Source organism: Meleagris gallopavo, chromosome 1 (assembly GCF_905368555.1).
Source record: "Meleagris gallopavo chromosome 1, MGAL_WU_HG_1.1, whole genome shotgun sequence".
NCBI lineage: Eukaryota > Metazoa > Chordata > Aves > Galliformes > Phasianidae > Meleagris > Meleagris gallopavo.
Window position 1 is genome coordinate 139,295,152 of NC_139404.1, and position 27,905 is coordinate 139,323,056.

At 39.2% G+C, this 27,905-nt stretch overlaps 1 long non-coding RNA gene and 1 pseudogene across 1 annotated transcript in view; both read left to right on the top strand.

The window, feature by feature from the left end:
- Positions 1–27,682, top strand: LOC146545642 (uncharacterized; annotated as a pseudogene).
- The window catches only part of LOC146545641 (uncharacterized), a 51,181-nt gene that overhangs the window by 13,832 nt on the left and 9,444 nt on the right, over positions 1–27,905 (top strand). The window lies entirely within an intron of this gene.

The window sequence follows — 27,905 nt, forward strand, 5'->3', positions numbered from 1 at the left end:
ATGCGGTCCAAATCTGTAGAGATAGAATCAGAAAAGCCAAGGTACACATGGAATTTGGTGAGGTATGTGAAAAATACCTAGAAGGGATTCTACAGGTACATTGGTCAGAAAAAAAAAAGGCCAAAGAGAACGTACATGTTTAGATAAATGAGAAGGGAAATTAGCAACAACAGAAATTGAGAAGGTTTAGGTACTCAACAAAATTTTTGCCTCACTCTTCACTGGCAGTCAGGCTTCCCACATCTCTCACATCCCTGAACTTCTAGGTAGATGCTGAGGGAGTAAAATCCCACCTACTTGGGAAAGCAAAACAGGTTCAAGAGCATCTGGCCAGAATGAACATGTATAAGTCTACGAGCCTGGACAGTATGCATTCAGGGTTCTGAAGGAACTGGTTGATGGGGCTTCAGCTCCAATCTTTATCATATTTGAAAAGTCATGGCTTTCAGGCACATTCCCTCATGACAAGAAAAATGGGAAAGATAACTATAGTTTTTAAGAAAGGTAGAAAGAAGACCCGGGGTACTACAGGCTTTTGAGCTTCAGGTCTGTATCTAGGAAGATCATGGAACACATATTGCAGGAAAATGTACTAAGGTACATGTAAGATAAGGCACATGTAAGATAAGGTACATGTAAGATAAGATCTGAGACAGCCAGCACATCTTCACTAATAGCAGATTGTGCCTGACCAATCAGGTGGCTTTCTATGATGGGCCAACAGTATTGGTAGACAAAGGAAGGGCAAGTGATGTTGTCTATATGATCTTCTGCAAGGCCTTTGAAACGTTCCCACATTGCAAACTTTTCTCTTAATTGGAGAGAAATGAGTCTGAAGGCTGGATTATCCAATGGATAGACAATTGGTTGAATGGTCACAGCCAGAGGTTTGTGGTTAATAAATCTACATCCAGGTGGAGGCAAGTCAAAATGGTGTCCTCCAGGGCTCTGTCTTGGGACGAGTGTTATTTTATAACTTTATCAGTGACATAGATCTTGGGATTAAGCGCACCTTCAGCAAGTTCGCAGATGACACTAAGCTGAGTGACGCAACTGATATAACTAAAAGCAGAAACTGGGATAAGTTTGAGAAGTGGGTCCACATGAACCTTAAGAAGTCAACCAAAGTCAAGTGCAAGATGTTGCACTTGGATTGGGGCAATCCCAGTATGTATAGACTGGGAGAAGATCTCCTGGAGATCAGTCTTGCAGAGAAAGACTTGGAGGTTCTGATGGAAAAAAAAAAAAAAAAAAAAAAACTTGACATGTGCTTGTAGTCTGCAAGGCCAACAGCAGAATCCTGGGCTCCATCAAAAGAGGTGTGGCCAGCAGGGTGAGGGAGGTGGTTCTTTCTCCTCTACTCTGCACATGTGAAGCCCTGTCTGGATTTCTGTGGTCAGATATGAGGCCCCAAGCACAAGAAATACATAGAGCTGTTGGAGAAGGTTCTGGGGAGGACCACGAAAAAGACCAGAGGGCTGGAACATCTCTCCCATGATGAAATGTTAAGGGAGCCGGGCTTGTTCAGTCTGGAAAAAAGAAGACTCCAAGTAGACTTTGTTGCAGCCTTCCAGTACTTAAAGAAAGCTTATAATTAGAAGGAAGACAGATTTTTTTACACAGGTAGATAGTGGTAGTACAAGGGAGAATGATTTTAAATGAAAAGAGGGGAGATTTGGATTAGATGTTAGGATAAATTTTTTTATTCATAGGATGGTAGGGCACAGGATCAGGTTGCCCAAAGATGTTGTGGATATCCCATCCCTGGAGGCGTTCAAGGCCAGGCTGGATGGGGCCCTGGGCAGCCTGACTGAGCAGCTGTCAGCCCTGCCCATGGGGAACTAGATATCTTTAAGGTCCCTTCCAACTCAGGACATTCTATGATTATATTATCCATTTACCTTCACTACCACCCATGACCCATGACACTGAGCCAAAAGGTTAAATGGAGCTGCAAAACTTGTGGTATATGAGATAGTTTAAGCAACATACTCATACACACTATTTAATATTTTAAATTTTTATTTCATTTCATTATTATTATTTTATCTAATTTTATTTTATTTTATTAGTAGTGTATTAATAGTTGAGTATAAATGAAAAAACACTGCTGTATTTTAAAATTGTTACTCATATCAAATTCTATTCATATGTAGATACTAAACTTTGTACAGTATAACCAATAACTCAAAAAGTTTATTTAAATTTTAGGATTTTTTAATTATCATTAACCTGATGTGACAGGTATTGATATTTCTCTCTCTCAAAATAATAATAACAATAATAATAATAATAATAATAATAATAATAATAATAAAGAAATAAGAAGAGAGAGTTTAAAAAAGTTTAAGCAAAAAATAAGATTTTAAAAGTTCTAGAAGTTCAAGTAAAAAGGCAAACCTACCAGATACGTGACTGATACTATGTGGTTTTAAATACCAACCAACTAAAGAAAAAGAAACTTAACTCAACATGAAAAACTTGCTGAGGTAATTACATAATTTGCATTTATTTATTTACTTATTGAGATTATTTCAGCTGAGAACAGAAGATTAAATGTAGAGGAGTATTTTTGACCCATTGATGTCAGGAAATAAAATGTATATTTATTTTCAAATATATTATTATTATGTAAAATATCTATTCTCCTGTCTTCCATGTCACATGTGAAATGCATATGGATATATCTCAGCTTCTCTTTCTGAAAAAGTTACTAGCATCTTCCATCAACATAATTCATCAATGAAATCTGGATTATCTGAATAATACATTCAGAAGCCAAACAAATTTCTGGATGTGATGTAGGAAATTTTAGGCCAAATACTTATCTCTAGTATTGAAATGCAAACTTAGATTTAATCCCCTCAATTTAACAAGAATTTAATTCTACTCTATATTTTCACTATAATTGAAAATACCATTTGACTTATTATTTTCCTGAAAGAAATGTCTCCTTTGGGATAGCTTTTCCTTTCCCAATATTGGAACGAATCAAAGTCAGGAGACTAGTAACTACTTGCATGCCCAAAAGGAAAATATTCAGCAAATGCTATCAGCACTATGCTTGAAGACGCTTTGAGAACAGGGGGCGAATGTTGCGCTCAGTGCATAAAGTGATGAATATTGTCTTTTGGGATAGGAAAGAGGTGAAATTTCTGTATTTACTCGAACCCAGACAAACCATCAACTCTTAACATTCCATCACAACACTGACTGAGCTCGATCCTTGAAAGTCAGGTCAAAGAAAACTACTTTTCTATTGTAACATAATAATATCTGGCCATGTACCAGTTAGAAGACTGGATCACATTGCTAATCTTGTCTGGACTGTCCTACCATACCCAACATATAGTCCAGATTTGGCATCTTCTGACTTCCATCTGCTGAAGCTGTTGAAAGATAGACTGTATGAGCAACTTTTACTTATCAATGATACCATCATAGCAGCTGTGATATAGTGGGTCACATCTTCTGATTCAAACATTCAAACAAAGAACAGAATGCAGACTCTTCTTCATTACTTGCAAAAATACATATCTAATGGTGGTGGCTACACTGAAAAAAATGTTTTGTAGCTAAGAATTTACTCTATCAAATGGTATTATTGTGCTCTTTTTATCTCCTGTCATTTCCATGGAAATAAATAGAGGACATGACTTTCAGAGTCATCTACATATATTTCCACAAAAAAGTGCATAATAGAATTTTCACAAGGAAGCAAAAAAAAAAAAAAAAACAAAAAAACAACAACTTTGTGACTGAGGTAGATTATATATGGGAAAAAAAAAAAAAAAAAAAAAAGTTTTCAAATTAGTTTTGAACCTGTTAATAATTGCTTCTGGTTTTGGAAGTCAGTGGCTTCTCCTAGGCAACGAACAGGACCCAAGGAAAAGGCCAGAGGAAATTTAGATTAGACATAAGGAAAAACTTTTTCTCTCAAAGAGTGGTCAGGCACTGTCATGGCCTGCCCAGGGAGGTGGTGGAATCACCATCTCTGGAAGTGTTGAAGAGGTGTCTGCATGAGGAGCTGCGAGATATGGTTTAGTAGCTTGTAGTAGTAATGGTGATGGGAGGACGGCTTGACTACATGATCTTGTAAGTCTTTTCCAACGTTGTGATTCCATGATTCTATGATTCTATTTTCACCAGGGATCAACAAAAGCTCACATGCTGCTATGCACTAGTGAAGATGACTCACTGTCACTATCACTGTCACGTGTCACCCACTACCTCACTGAGCTCACACCCACTTCTCGTTTTCCATAAACATTCACCAATTTCAGTGGGTGCCATTTTTTTCATGTGTAAGTACTCAGTGATATGTCTTTGCTTTTGTGTCAGAGGACATTTTGTCAGACTGCCCGTCTGTTGCCATCTGTCGCACAGCAACAAAATATAACAGAATATTGGTGGGCAGCAAAGATGAAGTTATTAGGATTTAAAAATTAAAAAGGCATGTTGCATCAAAACCCTGCCGTGATTTTTTATGTACTACTGGCTTTTAGAGCTGATCTAGAAAATCTAGAGTCTTATCACCTGAGAAACTATTTCCTGCTATGGTAGACTGATTTTACTGGAACTATGGCTATTTAACATAGGTGAGATTATTGTAACATGTAACCAAAAGTTACACATATTTTCTCATTGAGAAGAACTTCACAGAGATGTTCAAAAAACTTGGAAAAAAAACTCATATTTAAAAACTATCTTAAGAACTTCTTTTTAATTTTTTTTTTAATAGTTAATATAATATAACTAGAGGTCACTGCATTGCTATCAAAAAAAAAAAAAAAAAAAAAAAAAAGGACACAAAAAGGTAGCTATTGCTTAAACTATGGCAGATACAGAAATTGCAGTGTCCCAGCAGTGTACTCCAAATCATGTAACTATATTTGGAATTGCTTTTATACATTGTATGTCAAGTTGTATTGGAAACTGCCACCATGACAGAAATAGTAGTAAGTCCCTATGTCAATTCATTTAATTGTTGAGTCTTTCATTTCCTATAGTCTGAGCTGATTATAACTCAATGCTAGATCAACTTTTGTCTGTTGCAAGTCACTAGGACAAATAAATACAGTTCAGAAATAGTGGATATTTAAACAAATGTAATTCTCTGATAGTATTTGTGTGTATTTCCTTTGCCAAATCTGCAATGGAATCTAAAGTTAGAAGTTAAGTTAAAAAGAGAAAAGATGGTGTGAGAATACAGTTATGACATATTAATACCACTGTGCAAAGTTTTTATACAAAGGAGACATGAATAAATGACTAGAAAACTATTTTCAGGGATATAAATTTATTGTACTAATGCTCCATTCAGTACCCCATTTTAAAGCCTCCTTTACAGTAATTCAGTAGCTCATTATTTAATCTAAATGTACTTTGATTCATTGACAAGGAAAAAAAAATTAAGACTTTTTTTCAAGGGTAAAAGTCAGCATCATAAAAATAAGTTTACTTTTAGAAGAATTTGCAATAGAGTAACTAAGGAAGTTTTACAGAAGACTTTGGTATCTTGGTGTGCAAGTATATTTAGTTATATTTATTCATTAGAACTTCATAAAAAGAAAAAATATATTAAAGCATATAGTCAAAAATTTGAAAAATTATAGAATTAAATAATGTTACTCTGCAGTCATGAATCATTTCATTCTGGATTATGTTGCATCCCTTAAATATATGTCTACACCCTCATCTTCACTGATACTCATGATCTTCTCTGTGTGTAGAGAATCAAGTACTTTCTAAAATGTTTAATACATATTTCTTTTAATTCTCAACACATAAATTTTGAACCTGAGGATTGTTTCCATTTCTTTAAAAGTACTCTGGAAAGGAACTTGAGATTCTTAATTTAAAATTTTCTATGGTCATATTTACTGCTAGTGTTGCCTACGTTGTATAATGTAACAAGAGTTACACTACTTGTCCAACAAGTTAGATTTGTGTTCAGTGCTCTCATCTGCCTGAAGAAATTGATACCCATCTTCTGAGTCACAGCATAGGCCTTTAGCTGCTCTTCTGCAAAAGCTAGCCCACCGTGCTACTAATGATATAAAAGTCATGAACTCAACATAAAACAATAGGAAGGATCAAGACTATTAGATACAGATGTGGACATTCTACTAGATTTTTTCTTCAGTCTTGAATTAAAACAAAAACAAAAACAAAAACAAAAAAAGTTTTAAATGAAAAATACTGAAGTGCTTTAGAACAAGAATATGAACTTATTTAGCAAAAGTACCTCTGATGAGAATACCTTTGTTATGCTAAATAATCATATGTTTTATCTACATTCCCACAGAATAATATTGAATTATTTTTATAGATAGACTCTTAAGAGAGTATTTATTTGCCCAAAAGAACTACAAGCAGAAGCTAAGTTGAAATTTACACTTTTCAGTGTGGGCAAACTGAAAGTTCTCAGTGAAAATCAGAGTTGTTAACTGCAAGTACTTAGTCTGGTTGTATATAGTTCATGATTTCATTTGCTTTCTCCAGGAAAATCTTGGTAGAAATTGATGTCTGCTAACTTTTCTTTTTTTTTTTTTTCTTTTTTTTCTTTTTCTTTTTGTCTTTGTAAAATATGTTAAAGAAGAGTCAAAATGTAATGCTGTTATGAATGTTTAGGTTTTCTCTTTGTTTTCTCCTTCATTTAAAATGAAAATAAGTGTAGAAAGATATGAAAAAGATGGTAAGTCACATGTGATCAGGTGAGTTTTATTTAGATTATTTTGGACATCAAAACAGAACGCTGCCATCACATAACATCAAAATTATAAGCAATCATGCAGTAGCAAGGAACTTTTCAGTAAAATCACTTAATTATCATTTTACAAAAAAGGAAGTTTGTTTGCTTGTTTTATTGTTATGTTGTGTTGTTTTCACTATAACAGTTGCTCTGGTTCTCTGTCTAGAAGCACCATAAGGTGATACTGCACACCCTGAGATGTCACTTATCCCCCCTATACTGCACGTATTTGCTTTGTCTATGTATGTAACAGAAGAGTCTTTCCCAGTGCTGTATTTGTAACTAATGATTAAATGAGATCATACCACAAAATAAGTAAATATTACAGATCAGATGAATATTCACAATTTCTTATGTTAATGCCAGTTCTATCCTTCCAAGTCTAAAGGAAACCACTAAGTTTACATAGTTTTCCATATTACTGGCTTAAAACCTGAAGTGGGAAAAAAAATAAATCAGCTGAGATTTCAGAACTCCTAGGAGTATGATGAGAGTGACAATCGTGGATAAATGCTATCTTTTCTTCTTGTGAATGTTTGCTATACTATTTGAAGTATCTTTGATGATGTTAGTTGTTACATGTATTTCAAATCTAACAAAAAGGTCAGAATGACGTTAGGTGTTATTATCTATCTTAAACAGCCAGTCTTAGGCTAACTGTACTGTATAATAGGTGACAAAATGCATATTAGCGAAGATACATTCTTATTGCTATAAATGATAAACGTGCAAACGGGGGAATCAAGTCAAGACATTCAGATATAGCACTTTTATTTATTTGGCTTAGAAACTGATAGATTGGTATTGTTAAATTATGTTAATGCTTTAATGTTATGCTGTGTTATGCATAATTTATAACTTTAGTGCCAAAGTGTATTAGTAGTTCTCCTGATTAGATATTTTAAGAGCCGAGAAATATGCAAAGTCTCTGGTTAACGTTATTTTATTTAGCAAATTTGTTAATGCAACGTTGTTTTAGCGTGTTCATGATGAGTAGATTTTAGAATGATGGATATATCAATAAGCTTTTTTAAGAGAAGTGTATGTAGATTATCCATGACAGCACCAATTATTCCAATATATCATGTTAAGAAAATTAAAGTGCTGATAGATTATCATAGATGATCAGACCTGGTTAAGATTTCTCATACTTGTTTCTGTAGAATGTGCAAAATTCTCTGTTCTGCACATTTAAAGATAACAGCATGATTCTGTGAAAATTAACAGAATAAAGTGTGAATTGTCACTTGATTCTGAATTTTAATGGTGAAACAGTGCTATTTTTTAATTCTGAGAAGTCCTTTATAAGCATTTCAAGAATTGACAACTTTTTAGGATTTTGAATCTCATTTACAGGGAGAATAACCTATTATAATGCTGTAGAAGCAATGGGGGAAGTTTGGAAATAAAGATGACATCAGAAGACAGTTTTGCAATAATAGGATGCTTTAAATTTGTGTCATACTTCAGACTAGAAAGCTGTGATTTAAAGAAAACTCCTGGCTTACTGGCATACTGAATTGCCAGGTCCTGAACTTTGGCCACAACAACCGCAGGCAGTGCTACAAGCTTGGGGCAGAGTGGCTGGAAGACTGAGTAGAGAAAATAGATCTAGTGGTATTGGTCAATACTCAGCTGAACATGAGCTCACAGTGTGTCCAGGTGGCCAAGAAGGCCAGTGACATTCTGGCTTGTGCCAGAAATAATGTTGCCAGCAGGAACAGGGAAGTAATTGTCCCTCTGTACTCAGCACTGGTGAAGCCACACCTCGAGCACTGTGTTCAGTTTTGGGCCCCTCACTTCAGGAAAGACAATGAGGCCCTAGAGTGTCCAGAGAAGGGCAATGAAGCTTATGAGGAGGTCTGGAGCACAGGCCTTATGAGGAGCAGCTGAGGGAGATGGGATTGTTCAGTTTGGAGAAGAGAATACTCAGGGGTTACCTTACTGTTCTTTATTACTACCTGAAGGGAGATTGTAGTGAGGTTCTCTCATGTAATTAGTGAGAGGACGAGAGGGAATTGTCTCAAGTTGCACCATGGGAGTTTTGAGTTGGATGCTAGGAGGCAATACTTTTCTGAAAGAGTGGTAAGGCGCTGGAATGGGCTGTCCAGGGGGGTAGTGGAGCCACTGACCCTGGAGATGTTCAGCGAACATTTAGACATGTTGAGGGACATGCTTAAGAGAGAACTATTGGTGATAGGTGGACGGTTGGCCTGGATGATCTTGTGGGTCTTTTCCAAACTTGGAACTTCTGTGATTCATGATTCAAGCTTCTTTTCCATGAATAGTTACACTGTATATTCCTTCCAGCACAGAAATCATAATCTTTCTTCAAACAAGATAGATTTTTGACTCTAGTCTTCCCACAGAAAATCCATGTCTGAACCCCATAATTCCAATGACCTGAAATGTCTGTCCTAAATTTGTTCACAACCAATACATACCAGTTTATTCTCAGCCAAATATTTTTCTTATTTTAAGTAGATTTTAAAATCTCTGTTTATATCTCTGACCATTCTTCTTAATATAACCAGACTATGTATGTTCTTTTTTAATATCCACATTCTAATGTCTTCAGCTATATCTGCCTCTGAGTTTTCTAAATAGAAGTGACCTAAAAACGTGTATTCCAGAAGAAACTTCATAAGTGTATTATGAGCAAACAGTACTACTTCTGTCTTCTGCAGAAACTTTCCCTGAAACATTTTAAGGTCAAGTCTGCCTTTTCATTACTCTGTGATGAACATTAGTCATTCTACGATGACTTTTCTGATATCATTCTTTTATGATGTGTTCCCAAGTAACAGGATCTATTAGACAGTCCATTAGTTTTTACACATGGTATCATGTATTTTGATCTATGAAGTCATAATAAATTCTTATCAATGCAGGTCAATAATATTCCTTCTTTCTTTTTCTTTCAATAATTTCCTGAAAGTGGCTGAACTGTGTGCTGATGGAAACTTTTAAATAATTTTCTTGTTTTGCTTTGCTGTCATTCAAAGTTCTTTATTTACCTAATAAACCTTTATTTACCTAATAAACCTCAACCCATAAGTTGATGAGCAAGTAGGTGTGTGATGTTGAGCTCCCTGCTAGAGTAAAACCACTACTTGAGCAGGAAGGGTGGAAAAGATGACATTCAGGAGCCTCATCCAAACTCTTTAATTTTATGTTAATTTGATTTATTATTATTAAATATAATTTTGTGTTCAAAACTAATATTTTTGCTTCCAGTACTTAGATATTAGTCAAGAGATTAAAAGCAAACTATTGGTACTGGGAGAATTTGTAGTGACAAGGTGTATATTGATGAAGTGAAGATATGTAGAATGAATCTGGCCTTGAATTTCAGCTTACTTAGGTGATCATATGTGATACCTTTGTTCATCTCTACCTTTTGCAAGTGTCATCAACTACAGTTTCATGAGAGTGTCTGTAGGTCTTTAAACTGACATCACTTCTGAACCTGGCTATGATTTTTTCTATTATATTATCTGCATTTGTCTTTTCTTGTCAGTGTTCACATAACCACCCTTTTGTGCACTCTCTGAAGGGCTTTCTTGATAACTCAGCTTTCACACTGAAATTAGTATTCAAGCACAGGTTTCTTGTGGCTATTATTATAACTATTGTCATTCAGCCAAACCAAATTTTAAGCAGCAGCCAGAGGAATTTCTCCAGACCATCTCTGCCTCTTTAAAGGTACTAGATGAACTAAGAAGCATTGGGTTGAGATGTTCTAGGCCTCCATCCTCTTTTCCCCTATTAAGCATCTGATTCTGGAAATATATCTTGATATAAAAATGTGAAGCCATGAAGATAAATTCAGATGGGAAACACTTATGAGACTGTATGATATTCCATGTCAATAAACAGCAAGTTAGTAACTCCCACAGGGAGGAAAATGTGACTGGAAATCTGCAAACCACTTGAAAGAGAACAGGGCTGGTATGGAGACTTTGCTTTATGTATCTTACCCAATAGATAGTGTGAAGGTTTTGAGGGCTTTCATGTATTCAGTCGTTGTCTCCTGTGGCCTATATCTGTGTAAAGAACTACTACTTTTTTAATAGAGAGCCAGATCAATTTATTCAACAATAATATAGTCTAATAACCCTTACATGTGGACTATGATGTTTGAGAAGGCATGTGTTTTACGTGGATTAGAGTTAATTTTCTTTGCACAGACTTATATGATACTTTGACTTTTCGATTGATACTTTTTTTTGCTTATTTGCTTATTTGATTTTTGATGAAAATAGTGGTGATTGCACACCAATGGTTTAGCTGTTGCTGAGCAGATATTACACAGAGTCAAGGACTTTTTTCTTCTCATACCACCTTGTCAGTGAGGAGGCTGGGGTTGCAGCCTGGTCACAGCCAAGCAAGCTGATTGAAATGGATAAAATGGATATCATTCGATATCTCAGTGTCATTCTCAGCAATAAAATCTAAGGAAAAGAAGGAAGAAAAGGTGAACATTTGGAGTGACAAGTCTTCCCAAGTAAGTATTAGACATGATGAACCCTGCTACCCTGTTCTCCGTGAAGTAGTTGAACATCTATCTTCCAGTGGGAAGTAGTTAATTTTATTTATTTATTTGCTTGTTTGTTTGTTCATTTGCTTGTTTGTTCACTTGTTTATTTATTTATTTATTTATTTATTTTTACCAAGAATCTGCATGCGGCTTTTTCTTTGTAATCTGTCCTTGTCTGAATCCGTAAGTTCTTGTACCTAGTTCATTCTATCCCACATACAACTTGGAAGGAGTGAGTGAGCAGTTGTTGCATGTGCCATGGGTGGAATTACACACTTTGTTCGTAAGATAGAAGAATATATTTATTGATATAAAATAATTCTTCTCAAAAGCTTAACTGTAATCAATACTTAACAAGATTCAAGATGACAAGATACACTTGGTTATTACTGCATAGAGGACACTTCATAGTGTGAGCCTCCTGTTGATTCATGAGTTAGAATGAATTCACTTTCCTTCTAAATTCCTTCTCAGAACAGTGTAGGTATGAATGAATCCACTCATAGACCCAGGCTTGAACAACAGTTTATATCTAAAGGACTGTATGTGCACAATCAATCTAAGATATAATCTTACTGAAGCTTGCAAAGCTTAACCCACTGTTAGTCACTTAGCAACGATTTGCATCAGCAAGAAGTCTCTTGATATCAAGGTATAAGGGATCTCTGCAGCAAACATAACCTCGAGAAGCATATCTACATGAGGAGACATCCTTTGTGAAGCCAACTGACACACAGAAAAGCTTAGTGGTTTATTTGGGTTCCTCTGTATGGTATAGGATGGCTGACTTCTCATCATCACATCAGAGTTGTGGTCAATGGAGTTAAATCCAGCTGGAAGCCAGTCACGAGTGGTATTCCCCAGGGCTTGGTACCTAGGCTGCTTCAATTTAACATTTTTATTAACTATCTTGATGGGGGGATTGAGTGCACCCTCAGTAAGTTTGCAGACAACACCAACCTGGGAGGGAGTGTTGATCTGCCTGAGGGGGGAAAGGCACTACAGAGGGACCTAGATAGACTGGATTGATGGCCCAAGGTTATCTGTATGAGTTTCAGCAGGGCCAAGTGTTGGATCCTGCATTTTGGTCACAACAACCCCATGCAACCCTACAGGCTTGGGGAAGAGTGGCTAGAAAGCTGCTTGATGGAAAGGGACCTTGGTGTACTGATGGACAGTCGGATAAATATGAGCCAGCAGTGTGCCTAGGTGGCCAAGAAGGCCAGTGACATCCTGGCTCATGATTTAGTGGAGGGTTGTTAGAGTTGGGGAAGTATGGTTAGGTTGTGGTTGGACTTGATGATCTTTAAGGTCTTTTCCGACATGAGCGATTCTATGATCTGTTTCAAACAGTCAGGCTGAAACATCTCATAAATCTTGGGATCAGACCTGGAGAATGCTGTGTTCTTCTAGAACTGGGAGATTACCTGTATGGTACATGTGGTCACAAAGTGTAACACCAAAAATAATGTGAATGAAGTCAGGAGGAGTCAGTCTTTCCTTTGTAGCATGAAAAAAAGTTTCAGTGATAGATACCACTCTATTCTTTGCACCAGTGTTGTAAAATTTCACATATTTTGTATTCCCAGCCTATCACAGTCTGAGAATAGAATAATTAAGAGCATTTTGCAGCTGCATGTATCTGCATGCCTGTGAATATATCTACAAAGTTACCGTCAGATATAGATATATAGATGATATAGATTAGATAAAGATGGTAAATACAGAAATAGATACAGAAATAGACTAGATGTAGATCTAATATATATGGCTGGATATGTATCAACAAGAGTATTAGGACTGATTAAGCTGTACATGAGCTAGCACTGTGTACCTGCAGTCAGAAGGCCAAGTGTATCCTGGGGTGCATTAAGAAAGAGGTAGCCAGCAGGGAAAGGGAGGTGATTGCCCCTCTCTACTTGGTTCTTGTGAGGCCCCATCTAGAGCACTGCATCCAGGCCTGGGGCTCCCAGCTCAAGAGGTCTTGGAACAGATCCGGAGGAGGGCCACAAAGATGATCAGAGGGCTGGAGCACCTCTCCTATGAAGAAAGGCTGAGGGAATTGAGCTTGTTTAGCTTGGAGAAGAGAAGGCTCCAGGGAGACCTCATTGTGGCCTTCCAATACTTGAAGGGAGCATATAAACAGGAGGGGGAATGACTGTTTACATGGGTTGATAGTGGTAGGACAAGAGAGAATGGTTTTAAACTAAGACAGGGGAAGTTTAGGTTAGGTATTAGGTGGAAGTTTTTCACACAGAGAGTGGTGAGGTGCTGGAACAGGTTGCCCAGGGAGTTTGTGGATGCCCCGTCCCTGGAAGCATTCAAGACCAGGCTGGATGTGTCTCTGGGCAGCCGGTTAGTGGTTGGCAAACCTGCACATAGGAGGGGGATTGACATGGTGATTTTTTAGATCCTTTTCAACCCAGGCCATTCTATGATTCTATACAATTCTATGATTCTATGTATCTATGAGTTTTTAGAGGTATCAGGACAGATTTCATTTTCAAAATTATGATACTAAATCCATTCATGAAAAACATTCTTAGTGATACAGCCAATTACTCTCCATTTTCAGCCATCCCTGTATATAAAAACTGATAGTATTTAATGGTGACATTCTAAGCTAGCTGTTAATGTACACTTAGCACTGTACTGAATATTGTCTGTAGAAGCCAAGATCTAAGTGATCGAGCTTGAGAGTTTGCTGGTAAATTGGATCCCTAATGGTCTTGTTTTTCTTCTTTGATTTTCATCGCTCATTTCACTGTTGTCTCCCTCCCAGAAAGGGGCATGAGAGGTGGAAGTAGGCTATATACTAGACATATTTCTAGTGTATTTGGGGGGATAGCTTTCTTATCTGCAGCCCCTTGTACTTATGTTGGCCTTAGTCTGACAATTTTTGTTACTTGGATGCCTCCTACATCCAATTAAACCCATCTTTCTTTGTTTCTTTGAGGATGATATTGTTCATATATTTATATAAAATTGTATCTGGATCTGCTGTCAGACTATGAAAAAATACTTAGATATTGCTATTGAATACATTTCTTCTATATGCTTCTAACTGACTTTAAGGCAAGCTCATTTCACTTAATCTTAATCTGTAAAATTTTAATTTATAAATGTCACAGGTCTCTTCTTAATTAGAAGCTAGTAGTGTTTTCTGAAGTGGCAGACTGAGGCTGCTGTAATGCAGCTAGGAGTGGTGACTGGAGAGAAGAACAAAACAAAACAAAAGCAAAATAACAAATAAACAAAAGAAAACTAACAAAAGTCAATTTATCAATCAATCACCAAAGAAACAAAGCAAAAAAAGTACCACAGGAAAATAGTTGATAATACAGATTGTTCTTAATGGTGAAAGAGAAGAAAAAGTATCGTAAGTAATTTTGGAATAAAGTTCTTAACAGGACAGAGCAGGCTCACAAATCTTTTTAGCTTCCAAAAGATTTTTCTTTCATTTGCCTACAGAAGGAAAAATAAAATGTAGTTTATAAATAAAGCATTTTAAAGAGACAGATTGAAGCTTCTGGGGAGAATTTGATTTTAAAAGTGCTCCTCCCACATAAGCTCTCAAGGATCAAAAGCGTGAAATAATCCTTAATACACACTTAGACCCATGATTTCAGTTTAAATCACTAAAAAGAAATTGTTAACTACGTTTTTAAAACAAAAAAAAAATCTAAAACATTTCCAAAATAAGCAGCAAATCCTGTCAACTCAGGAAGCAATAAAAGTTTGGATCTAGATATTTTTAATAGGAAGATAGTTTGTAGAATATTTAAACTGTATCGTTCAACACTATGCAGGGGTCTTATAATGAGCTCTAGCCCAGTCTTCTCAACTATGGGAAATATTACCTTTACTGTTCTGAAGTGTGTAAACACGATTGCCGTTCTTTGGCCTCCATTCTTTCCTTGATGTCATCTTTGAATAACTCAGATCATCAAAACAAGGAATCATTAAGGATGGAAAAGACCTCCAAGATCATCCAGTCCAACTTACTATCAGTATCGTTACTTACATCATATTCCTTAGTTTGTCATCTGCATGCTTCTTGAACACCACCAATGATGGTGACTCAACCACTTCCCTGAGCAGTCTGTTCCAGTGCCTGACCACTCTTTTGGAGAATTTTTTCCTAATATCCAACCTGGATACAAGTTGAGCCCATTTTCTCTTGTCCTGTCTCAAGTTACCCAGGAGAAGAGGCAGCCCCTACCTCACTCAAACCTCCTTTCAGGTAGTTATAGAGAGTAATAAGGTCTTCCCTGAGATTCCTCTTTTTGAGACTAAAGAAGCTCAGTTCCTCAGCAGCGCCTTGTAGGAGTTATGCTACAGATCCTTCACCAGTTTCATTGTTCTTATTTGGACAAGAAAGATAATGTCAATGTCTTTCTTGTAGAGAAGGGCCCAAAATTGTACATAGTAATCGAGGTGTGACCTCACGAGTGCTATGTACAGGTGACAATCACTTCCCTGGTCCTGCTGACTACATTATTTCTGATACAAGCCAGGATGCCATTGACCTTCTTGACCCTCTGGGCACACTACTGGCTCATTTTCAGCTGGAGGTTGACTAACACCCCCAGTTTCTTTTCTGCCACACAGCTTTCTGGCTTTTTTTCAGGCTTGTGTTGTTGCATGGGGATATTATGATAGAAGTGCAGAACCCAGCACTTGATCTTATTCAAGCTTGTAGAATTGGCCTCAGTCCATTGATACTAGATCCCTGTTGTCAATGGTTTACGGGCTGGTTCAGTCCGGTTCCGTGACTAGAAGAGCGGAGGGATCCACGGATCAGCGCCCCTGGAAAAGGAAAATAAGGGACCCCGAAATAATTGAAAACAGTGGCAACAATCTGAGGTGAAACAAACTAATTTATTAAATACAGTATCAGCAGAATATAATGAGAGAGAAAGAGAGTGTGTGTCTGGAAGGTGGTTCGGCCTCACCACAATGCTGAGATGAGAAGTGCAGTCCAGTTGAACCGATGAAGAAGCGCAGGCAGAGAAGCACAGGCAGAGAAGTGCAGATGGAGAAGTGCAGGCAGAGAAGCTCAAGCGAAGAAGCACAGGTGAAGAAGTGACCTTGCCAGGAGTTATATCTCCTCGCTGACCACAAAGCCCCCTGGGGAAATGTAGTTCTCCTACAGACAGGCACCCGGAACTTGAGCATCAGCAGTCAAACCCCCAGTGCATTGCATGATGTTATGATGTGGAATACTGATAACCAAAAATCATGAAACCATGACACCTGTGTAGGACCTTCCTACCCTCAGACAAATCAATGCTTTCTCCCAATTGGTGTCATCTTCAAACTTACTGAGGGTACACGCAATCTCCTCATCCAGATCATCAGTAGAGATACAAAACAGAAGTGGTCCTGATACTGACCCCCTGTGGAACACCACTAGTGACCAGTCACCAGCTGGATTTAACTCATGACAACACTCTGGGCCCAGTCTTCCAGCCAGTTCTTTACCCATCAGAGAGTATACTTGTTCAAACGGTGAGCTGCCAGTTTCCCAGGAGAATATTGGGTGAGACAGAGTCAAAAGCATTACTAAAACCTAGGTAGACTACATTAGCATCTTTTCCCTCATCTGTTAGGTGGGTCATCTGGTCAGAGAAGGAGATGAGGTTGGTCATACATAAGCTGCCTTTAATGAATCTGCTGGTTGGACCCAATCCTCTGATTGTCCTGCCAATGTTGTTTCATCACACTCAAGATGATCTGATCTATAACCTTTCCCTAAACTGAGAACAGGCTGACAGGCCTCTAGTTTTCTGGATCCTCCTTCCATTCTTTCTTTTAGATGGATGTCATATAGGCAAGACTTCAGTTGTCTCATACCATCACAGATGGTTCACCAGGACAGCTGGTAATTGATGGAAAATATATGGTGAGCACTTCCACTAACTCACTCAGTGCCCTCGGGTGAATCCCATCATGTTCCGTACACTTTTGATAATACAAGCTGAAAAACAGGTTGCTAATGGTTTCCTCCTGAATTATGTGAGAAGAGTTTATACTGCTCCTCAATCCAGTCCTCCAGTTCTCCAGTTCTGGAGAATGAGTATCCTGAGGATAACTGATCTGAACATTAAAGACAGGAAAAAAAAGACGGCAATGAATTTCTCAGACTTTTCCCCATCATAATGCTCCCCCCTGAATCCAATATATGTTGAAGAAAGCCGTTGTGGTAAGAAGGGCCCCAGAAAGCTGGTCAGTGTTCAAGGACTGTTTAGTCCAAGCTCAGGAGTGATGTCCTGAGAAAAAGGGAAAGCAAGCAAGAATGCCGGTTGGCCTCTGCAGATCAACAAATTGTTCATGGACTTACGTAGGCATGAAAAGTATTCTATCAGGACTAGAAGCAGGCATGGGTTACTGAGGACTATAAAGAAGCTGTCCAAGCAAATAGGGATCAGGGATATTCCACACTACACGACATCAAAGTGATGTTACCAGCTGCCTCCTGCCCCTTAAGGCTGCTGTTCTTACTTGTATATGTTTGAGTATAGGTACTATAAGCTCCTCTGATGGGTTGAAGTTCCACCACGGAATGAGTTGTTTTGTTCCATTTCAGAGTCTTTGGGGACCAACCAGGGCAATTCACTGCCTTCTTGACTCCTGCAGTGACCAGTTACTAGAACCCTGACTTTTACACCCAATATAAAAAGAAAATGCATAACTATAACTATGGAATATGTACCCAGTCCCAATATGGAACACTATGCCTTTTTATGTGGGCATGGTGAATTAGTGGAGGAATGTGAATGGTGACAAAATGTTTTGAATTAGGTCTACTTTGAGATCTGAAGCTTTTGAACAGCCAGTCTATTCATAAAATAAACAGATTGTATTTGTTTGCAGTTTGCAGAGCCTGATGGGCTCAGGAAATGTAGATTCTGTCTACTAAACAAAATTACTTTGCACCATTCCATTACAGATTCAGATAATCTCTTTGGAAATCTGTAACACCTCTAACCCATACTTGCATCTCAAAAAGGGATTTGTGCCTATACAAACTTTTGCAAATGCTTTCTTAAATGCTTTCATACTCAGTTTTCCAGTGATAAATTCTTGCCAAGCTAAATATTTCTGTTCTGTAGAGTGAGATGTGTGTTCAGAGCTAACTAATCTGATCATTTCCAGGTTCTCAGTTTAATATGATTTATCTACCTGAAAGAAGCAGTATGGTTGTTATCAGCCACTGCTAATGAACACATGAAAATGACACAGTATGTACTTCTACTGGCCAGTCATGCAGTCTGAATATAACCATATAAACCACTGCTACAGTCCTGGTACTCCTTTTGCCGTGATGAAATGAAAAGTTGCTAACAGATACGAGTGTACAGATTAAGTATAAAAGAATATCTGTAAGCCAGCTGGCCTAATGTTTGCTCACTGTAAGGAGGTCAGAGACCTTGTATGGTCTTAATAAATAGAATCAACTGACTTCATATGTATTTTGGCACTAATATGTGGCCTATGACATCATTTCCTGAGCTTTAGTATAATATTAATAGAAGGGTTATTCCAGATTAGGACCGAATCAGAGTTATGGTAGAGAACAGTTTTTCTCTTTGCTCATTCAGAAAAAAAAAGTAAATAAAGTGGAATAAGACACAGCTGCTTGTAACATTATTTCAAAATAACCGCACAAACACAAACCTTCTAGTCAAGTTGGAGTTTGCTTCATTTTTATTTATTTCTCATTAATTTGCTTTAAATCACTGATTTCTCTGGGAAGGAAAAGAAAAACATGAAAAGAAAAAGCCTTGCCCAAGGAGATGAATAAAACACATGTCAACAATAAATCCAGGTTAAGCTTTTGTGAAACACCTTGAATTCATTATATTTGCTTGTGCAGCCACCTTTAATCTATGACAACAAATTAAAGTTTGATTTAAATTAAAGTAAATCACAAAATAATTAAAAGTGCCTTCTCTCTTACACCATCTTCCATTTTTTCATCCGTTATTTCATCCATTATTGGTCAAGGTCAGGGATTCACTCCCTGTCATCTGAAGCTTCAAAAGATATATCTGCTAAGCTTTCCTTTTGTCTTCTCTGGAGTATCCATTTTATTATATAAAGGACGACCTGAAGATTAACCAGTGATTTACTGGCTTTCCTTCAAAGTCTCTTCAGATGTAAGAGGAAAATCATTTCTTTAGTAGTTCTAAACTCTTGTTTCACACCCTTATTGCCCATTTATCTGAATTTTTTTTTATGAATTACTCCAAAACACGTCATTTCAAGTAAATATTTTCCACTGTAATGCATTATATCTCTTAAATGAGCTGTGTTACGACCCAGAGTCATCACCTTTGCCCACAGATGCATTCCACATTTAAGAGAACTTGTATTCCTGTCATATTTGCCAATCTATTTCTTTTTTTTTTTTTTTTTTGGCCTTAGCAATTATTAAATATAACTTCTGATTTGAATAAAGAAGTATGAATATCAAAGTGGTTATAGAAAATGCAATATGTTAAAATGTTATATTCAGGATGCTCTGTCATTAATAAATAAAACATGCAACCCATCCTTATCTGGAGTATACAATCTATGTAAGTTTAAAATATGTAATGTTTAAGATTTATTCTGAAATATTGAAGATTCATTCATCTTTTCAAAACCCTTTTTACAGCATTGGGATGTATTTCATAGACTGAGTCTGTGTGCGTTAGCATGATGGCTGATGGGGAACAAAGCAGCTTTAGCTTCAATGCTGAATGGTGAAGAGGTAGAACTGTTCAAATATTACAGCTTTTTTTACTTTGTATGGTGAAAAATCATTCCTCTTCCAGTAGAGCAATTCAAGGAGATCATATGTGATCTACTGTATTACTTTACTATAGATCTCAAACTTGGTCATTCTTTTGAGTAGAGATAGTGGCAATTCAAGAAGAAAATTCTTTACAGATAAGAACATAACTATTCTATACCCTATTCTTTGAGGGTAAAAAAAAATTCTCTATTCTGTGGGGTTCTTACTAGCATGAAGTTTCAGCTACTTATTGAACTAAGTGCTATTTGAATGTTAACATGGTATTATCAGCTTAAAACACACTTGTAGAATGATATCTAAAATTTATGGATACATTGTCAAAGTTGATCAAAGTCAGATGTTCTCATCCTCTCAGACCGAAACAAGTTTTACAGATCCTACTTTATTTTCAGTTAAGCAAAGGCAACCTCTTACAGTCTCTTTTACCCTTTCCTTTCCTTTCCTTTCCTTTCCTTTCCTTTCCTTTCCTTTCCTTTCCTTTCCTTTCCTTTCCTTTCCTTTCCTTTCCTTTCCTTTCCTTTCCTTTCCTTTCCTTTCCTTTCCTTTCCTTTCCTTTCCTTTCCTTTCCTTTCCTTTCCTTTCCTTTCCTTTCCTTTCCATGTTTTAAAGAAAACATTCAGAAAACATTTAGAAAATGGAAAATGTTATTAGAAAACTTTTCCACTCAAAGGGTGGTGACACACTGAGCAGGCTGCCCAGAGAAGTTGTGGATGCCCCATCCCTGGAGGCATTCAAGACAAGGCTGGATGTGGCTCTGAGCAGGCTGGTCTAGTGATTGGTGACCCTGCCCAGGGCAGGGGGGTTGAAACTAGATGGTCTTTGAGGTCATTTTCAAGCCAGGCCATTCTTTGATTCTATGAGGTGAGAAAAAAAGTGAAGTTACAAGCAGAAAGAAATAATGATACTGAATTATTGATACTGGTATTATTAACACAAATACCAATTTTGGAGCCATGTGTCTACAGAAATTGTTTTCTATCTATCTTTATTAATATTAAAGTATGACTAATTCTGACTTGTGGATGAAGTTACTAGAATTTAAAACAAATGCAGAAAAAAAAGGAGCTGCAGAAATCTTATGAATGATGCTTTACAAAACATGAAAATCTGTTGAAACAGATGCATCAAATTCCTTTTATAATTTCTCAGATTATCATCAGACACAAGGTCACATACTATGATATTTTCAGCTTCTCTGCAAATCAATGGATTTACAGGAAGGATTCAAAAAATGATCTCTTCTAAGATTAGACAAAATTTTCTGTTACAAACTTGATTCTAAGCTCCTTGAAAAAATATGAAACACTGTACAAATTACTCAATGTAATCACTTTCTATATATAGAGTGCTACATATTCTTGATTGTTTTATTCTGTCCTGCGGCGGTACAAAAATATATTCAAGTTTACCTGCAATGCAATATTTTCCGTAATAAAACCACAGAATTTGAGTGACTTTGGTAGTAGTTTCTGAAGTAATGCATTTCCTGAAATATTTTTTTGGAGAAGACTGTTTTTAAGGATTTTAAGTGATAAAATGAAGCAAGAAAAAACCTCATCTTTGACAATGTGTACATTTCTGAAAATTAATTAACAAACTGATTTCTCAGTACTTAACAAAAAATTGCTTCTTTAAAGCATTTTTGTATGCCCTAGGGAAAACAAAACAAAACAAAAAAGACGCAGAAAAGAAGCTGATATTGGATTTTTAGATGTGTGATGAGTGAATTAAAGATTAGGAATAAACTGTTCACACACATGTGTTTAAGATGTTCCAGTGAGTGAGCAATTTGATGATGAGTAAATTAAATATATAACTGTTTTAATTTCCTGTTAACGGTTTATGGGCTTGTTCGGCCCGGTTCCATGACTAGTGCGGCGGAGGGATTTCGCAAAATACACACCTCCAGAAAAGGGAAATAGGGTACCCCAAATAATTGAAAAAAACAGCAGCAACAATCTGAGGAGAAACAAACTAATATACTAAATATAGTATTGGAATGCAAGATAACACCCTATAATACATTATAATTAGAATTGAAGCCCATAAAGCAAATATAATGAAAGAGAGTGTCCAAAAGGTGGAAAGGCCTCACCATAGCATTGGCCACCTCTCCTGTTCAGCAACGTCTAAAGCCAGCTGGACAGCCTTTACCTCTGCAAATTGGCTTGATTCTCCTTTCCCTTCAGTGGCCTCTGCAACTTGGACTCCACACAGCAGCTTTCCATCTGCGATGCTTCCCCACAATACGACATGATCCATCTGTGAACAGGGCAAATTTCTTTTCATTTTCTGGTAGTTCATGGTATGGTGGGGCCACTTTAGCACGTGGTACTTCTTCTCCTGGTGATGTTCCAAACTTTTTACCTTCAGGCATGTCCATGATCACCTCTAAGATTCATGGACGGCTGATGATTCCCATCTGTGCTCATTGTGTAATCAATGCAATCCACTTCCTCCAAGCGGCATCAGTTGCATGATGGATGGAGGGACCCTTTCCCTTGAACATCCAGTTCAGCACTGGCAGTTGAGCTGCCAGAAGGAGCTGTGTTTCAGTACCGATTACTTCGGAAACAGCCCGAACCCCCTCATATGTGGCTAAGATCTCCTTTTCAGTTTCAGAAGCAGTGTAGCACTCTTCAGACCCTCTGTACGCCCGACTCCAAAATCCCAGGGGTTGGTCTCAGGTCTCTCCTGAGGCTCTTTGCTGCAAGCTCCAAGTGGGACCTTTCTCTCCAGCAGCAGTGTAGAGGATGTTCTTCACATCCTGTCCCGTCTGTACTGACCCCAGGGCTGCAGCTTGGGTTATCTCCTGCTTAATCTGCTCAAAAGCCTACTGCTGCAAAATCTTTCTTCTTCCGCATCACCTGATAAAGGGGGCTTACAATGAGGCTACGCCCCACTACGCCCAGAAAAGATTGTGTCTCTTTCTTATTAGTGGGTGGAGACATCGCAGTCATTTTGTCAATCACATCTGTCGGGATGTGACAACATCCATCTTGTGATTTTATACCTAGGACCTGAATTTCCTGGGCAGATCCTTTCACTTTGCTTCACTTAATAGTGAAACCAGCACGCAGAAGGATCTGGATTATTTGCTCTCCTTTCTCAAAAACTTCCTTTGCTATGTTGCCCCACACAATGATGTCATCAATGCACTGTAAGTGCTCAGGGGCACCTCCCTGTTCCAGTGCAGCTTGGATCAACCCATGGCAAATGGTTGGGCTATGTTTCCACTCCTGGGGCAAACGATTCCAAGTATACCCGTTATGAGTGGTGTCCCCCGGGGGTCGGTATTGGGGCCCATCTTATTTAATATATTTATTGATGACCTAGATGAGGGGATTGAGTGAACCCTCAGTAAGTTTGCAGATGACACCAAGTTGGGAGGTGATGTGGATCTGCCTGAGGATAGGGAGGCCCTACAGAGGGATCTAGATAAGATGGATTGCTGGGCTGAGATGAATGGGATGAGGTTCAACAAGGCCAAGTGTCGGGTCCTGCACTTTGGCTGCAATAACCCCAAGCAGCATTATAGGCTTGGGGATGAGTGGCTGGATGATTGTGAAGAAGAAAGAGACCTAGGAGTGCTGGTTGATGCTTGGCTGAACATGAGCTGACAGTGTGCCCAGGTGGCCAAGAGGGCCAACGGCATCCTGGCCTGCATTAGAAGTAGTGTGGCCAGCAGGAGCAGGGAGGTGATCATCTCCCTCTACTCAGCACTGGTGAGGCCGCACCTCAAGTATTGTGTTCAGTTTTGGGCCCCTCACTACAGGAAAGATGTTGAGGCCCTGGAGCGTGTCCAGAGAAAGGCAACGAAACTGGTGAGGGGTCTGGAGCACAAGTCTTATGAGGAACGTCTGAGGGAGCTGGGATTGTGTAGTCTGGAGAAGAGGAGGCTCAGGGGAGACCTCATTGCACTCTACAACTTCCTGAAGGGAGGTTGTGGTGAAGAGGGGTTTGGCCTCTTCTCCCTGGCAACGAACAGGACCTGGAAAAATAGCCGCAAGTTGTATCAGAGGAAGTTTAGGTTAGACATGAGGAAAAACTTTTTCTCTCAGAGAGTGGTCAGGCACTGGAATGGCCTGCCCAGAGAGGTCATGGAGTCGCCGTCTCTGGAAGTGTTCAAAAGGCATCTGGATGAGGAGCTGCGAGATATGGTTTAGTAGCTTGTAGTAGAAGTGGTAATGAGAAGACAGTTGGACTAGATGATCTTATAGGTTGTTTCCAACCTTGTGATTCTATGATTACTGAATGCCCCTCCAGGTGAAAGCAAACTGTGGCCTAGATTCTTTGGCTACAGGAATGGAGAAAAGGGCATTGGAAAGGTCAGTGGTGGCATACCATTTGACTGCTTTTGGCTCCAGTTCATGTTGGAGTTCCAACATATCTGGCACAGCAGCACTTAGTGCGAGTGTGAGTTCATTCAGGCCACAGTAGTCTACCGTCAGCCTCCATTCTCCACTGGCTTTATGCACTGGCCATATGGGACTGTTAAAAGGTGAGTGAGTTTTGCTGATCACTCCCTGACTCTCTAGTTGACAAATCAACTTATGAATGGGGAGCAAGGAATCCCTGTTGGTGCGGTACTGCCGTCTGTGCACCGTTTTTGTAGCAATCGGTACCTGTTGCTCTTTCACTCATAGCAACCCCACAACAGACAGATCTTCTGATAGGCCAGGCAAAACAGACAACTGCTTAACACCTTCTGTGTTTACAGCAGCTATTCCAAAGGCCCATCGATACCCTTTGGGATCCTTAAAGTATCCCCTTCTGAGGTAATCAATATCAAGTATACATGGAGCCTCTGGGCCAGTCACAGTAGGGTGCTTTTGCCAGTCTTTACCAGAGAGGCTGATTTCAGCCTCCAACATAGTCAGCTCTTGGGAATCCCCAGTCACCCCATAATACAAATTGATTTTGTCCCTTGGTGACTGGAGGGCATTAGAGTGCACTGTGCACCAGTATCCACCAGGGCCTTATATTCCTGTGATTCTGATGTGCCAGGCCATCTAATCAACACAGTCCAATAAACTCTATTATCCCTTCTCCCCCACCCCCGACTGGGGGCAGGGCCCCTCTATTTTTTACCTTGGTTGGCTGCAGCAACTGGAGCAATCGCCTTTTTGGAGAAGTTCACCTTGGTGGTTGATTTGTCTTGTAATTCTTTTACTCATGCTTGAAGTGCAGTAGTAGGTTTTTTATGCCACTTCTTCATATGTTCTCCATGGTCACGTAGGGAATGCCACAAGGCCATATACGGCATAGTCTTACTGTTGTCACTTGCTCGAGCAGGAGGACATCTTCTTTTGATAGCTGAGATGTTGAATGACACTGGCTGGGAGGAAACCAAGTTGATCAGCCCCTCCAGTAGGCTGTTTTAGGAATTCTGGTCTCCATCGGATGTATCTGTTACCACCATGGATCCATCAGCATTACGCATGGTAGACAGTTTGCCTATTATATCTTCGTGTTTGCTTTCCATTCTCCAGCTTTTCAGCTACTTTTGCAATGGCTGAAACACAAGCTCGTAGAGGGCTTAAATGTAACTCAAAGTCTTGGAGCTTATTAATCAGTTCATTTATAAGAGGTCTTCTTTCTCCTCTGCCATACATTGCTGCAAGGGTACTGGCATACCTTTTTGGTGCAGTCTTTGTGAATATACACCACATATTTGGTGTACACCTGACTCTTTCAGGATCATGCTCTTGGTCTGGCTCATTAGGAATGAAATTGGGGCTGTATAGCATTTCCACCACAGCATATTCTCTCAAACAACTGATGCCTTTTTCCATATCAGTCCATTTCCTTTTCTCAGGCATCAGATCGTCTTTGAAGGGGTATCTTTCTTTTACAGCTAACAACATTCACTTCCAGAGGGTGAAGGACCCTTTCTGGCATGTGCTAATACCTCTGCCAATGGCAGAGTCCCTAGCAATGCCACCCAGTCGATGAGCTTCTCTACTATCTACCCACACACTGTTGGCCCCATTGTCCCAACTCGAAGTAACCAGGTGACAGTAGGCTCATTTGGGTGATGTGAAAAGTCATTTCTCAGACTTTGAATTTCATTAATGGCAATGATATCTTGCTCACCTCTTACCCTTTCAGGACTTCTGGTTGCCCTCCTAGGCATTGGTGATCGAACCTTATTGAGAGCCCCTCCCCTGGACTCAGGGTATCTTCCCCTGAATCTTGGAGCCACTCCTCTGGACCTCTTTCCTCCTCTTCTCTTACAGGGACTGTTTTCTCTACTTTCCCCTCCTCCTCTTTCTTCTGTTCTAACTGAGTCAAGATTTGTTTCATTTTCCGTCATCTTACAGGGGCAACTGACATCAATTGTGGTGCCTCCTGTGGTTGATTAGGTTGGTCAGTTGCAGTGCTCTCACATGGCAGCAGGTCCCACCTCAGCAACACAGGTGGCGCCCCTCCCAACCTACCTCAGTTCCTCAGGTGCCTCTAAGTAATAGGTTTGAAGCCCTGAAACTGGAGGGCGAGGTGGCTGAGAATGAGGTGGAGGGACAGCCTCCAAGCTTTTGTAAGGAGAAGCAGTCAGCTCCACGCTTGAAGACTGCCTCCTCTAGTAAAGAAATAAAATAAAGGAGGGTGATAGTCGTAGGTGACTCCCTTCTAAAAGGAACTGAGGGCCGATATGTCGGCCTGACCCCACCTGGAGGGAAGTGTGCTGCCTCCCTAGGTCACAGGACAGGGATATCTCCAGGAAGCTTCCTGGGCTTTTATGCCCATCTGACTACTATCCCTTATTGGTAGTTCAGGTCGGCAGTGATGATGCTGCTGAGAGAAGCCTGAGGGCTATCAAAAATGTCTTCGAGAGAATGGGGAGCATACTTGATGGAGCAGGCGTTCAGGAGGTTTTTTCTTCTATCTCTTCAGTGGCGGGGAAGGACACTGAGAGGATCAAAAAAACCCTCCTCATAAATAAATGGCTTAGAGATTGGTGCAGGCACAAGAATTTTGTTTTTTTTTTTGACCACGGGGCAGCTTACTAGGCTCCTGGCATGACAGCTGCAGATGGAACTCACCTGTCTGCAAGGGGTAAAAGTATCCTAGCCCAGGAACTGGTGGGACTCATTGAAAGATCTTTAAACTAGGTAAGAAGGGGGAGGGGAAAAAAAGAGGGCAGCTTGGGTTGAGCGGGTAGTTCGAGGCTCAAAACAGAGCTTGATGGATGATGAGGGTGGAGTTCAAAGGGATGGAGAGTGGCAGGAAGATACTGCTTCCCTAAAGTGTCTGTGCACTAATGTGCTCAGTATGGGAAATAAACAGGAAGAGTTGGAGATCTGCGTGCGGTTGCACAGTTACGATCTCATTGCAATCACGGAGACGTGGTAGGACAGCTCATATGACTGGAATGTTGTCATGGAGGGCTATGTGCTTTTTAGGAACAATTGGCTAGCGAGTTGGGGTGGTGGAATTGCTCTTTATGTGAGAAAGCAGCTAGAACGTATTAAACTCTGCCTGGGGGAGAGTGGTGTAGCAGTGGAGAGCTTGTGGGTGAGAATCAAGGGGCAGGCTGGTATGGCTGACACTGCTGTGGGTGTGTACTACAGGCCCCCTGACCAGGAGGAGGAGGTTGATGAGGCCTTCCATAAGCAACTGGATGTAGCGTCACAATCCCAGGCACTGGTGCTTATGGGGGACTTCAATTATCCAAATATTTGCTGGACGACCAACATGGCCAGGCATGCACGGTCCAGATGGTTCTTGCAGTGTGTTAAAGACAACTTTCTGATGCAGGTGGTGGAGGAACCAACGAGGGGAGGGATGTTGCTGGACCTTATTCTCAC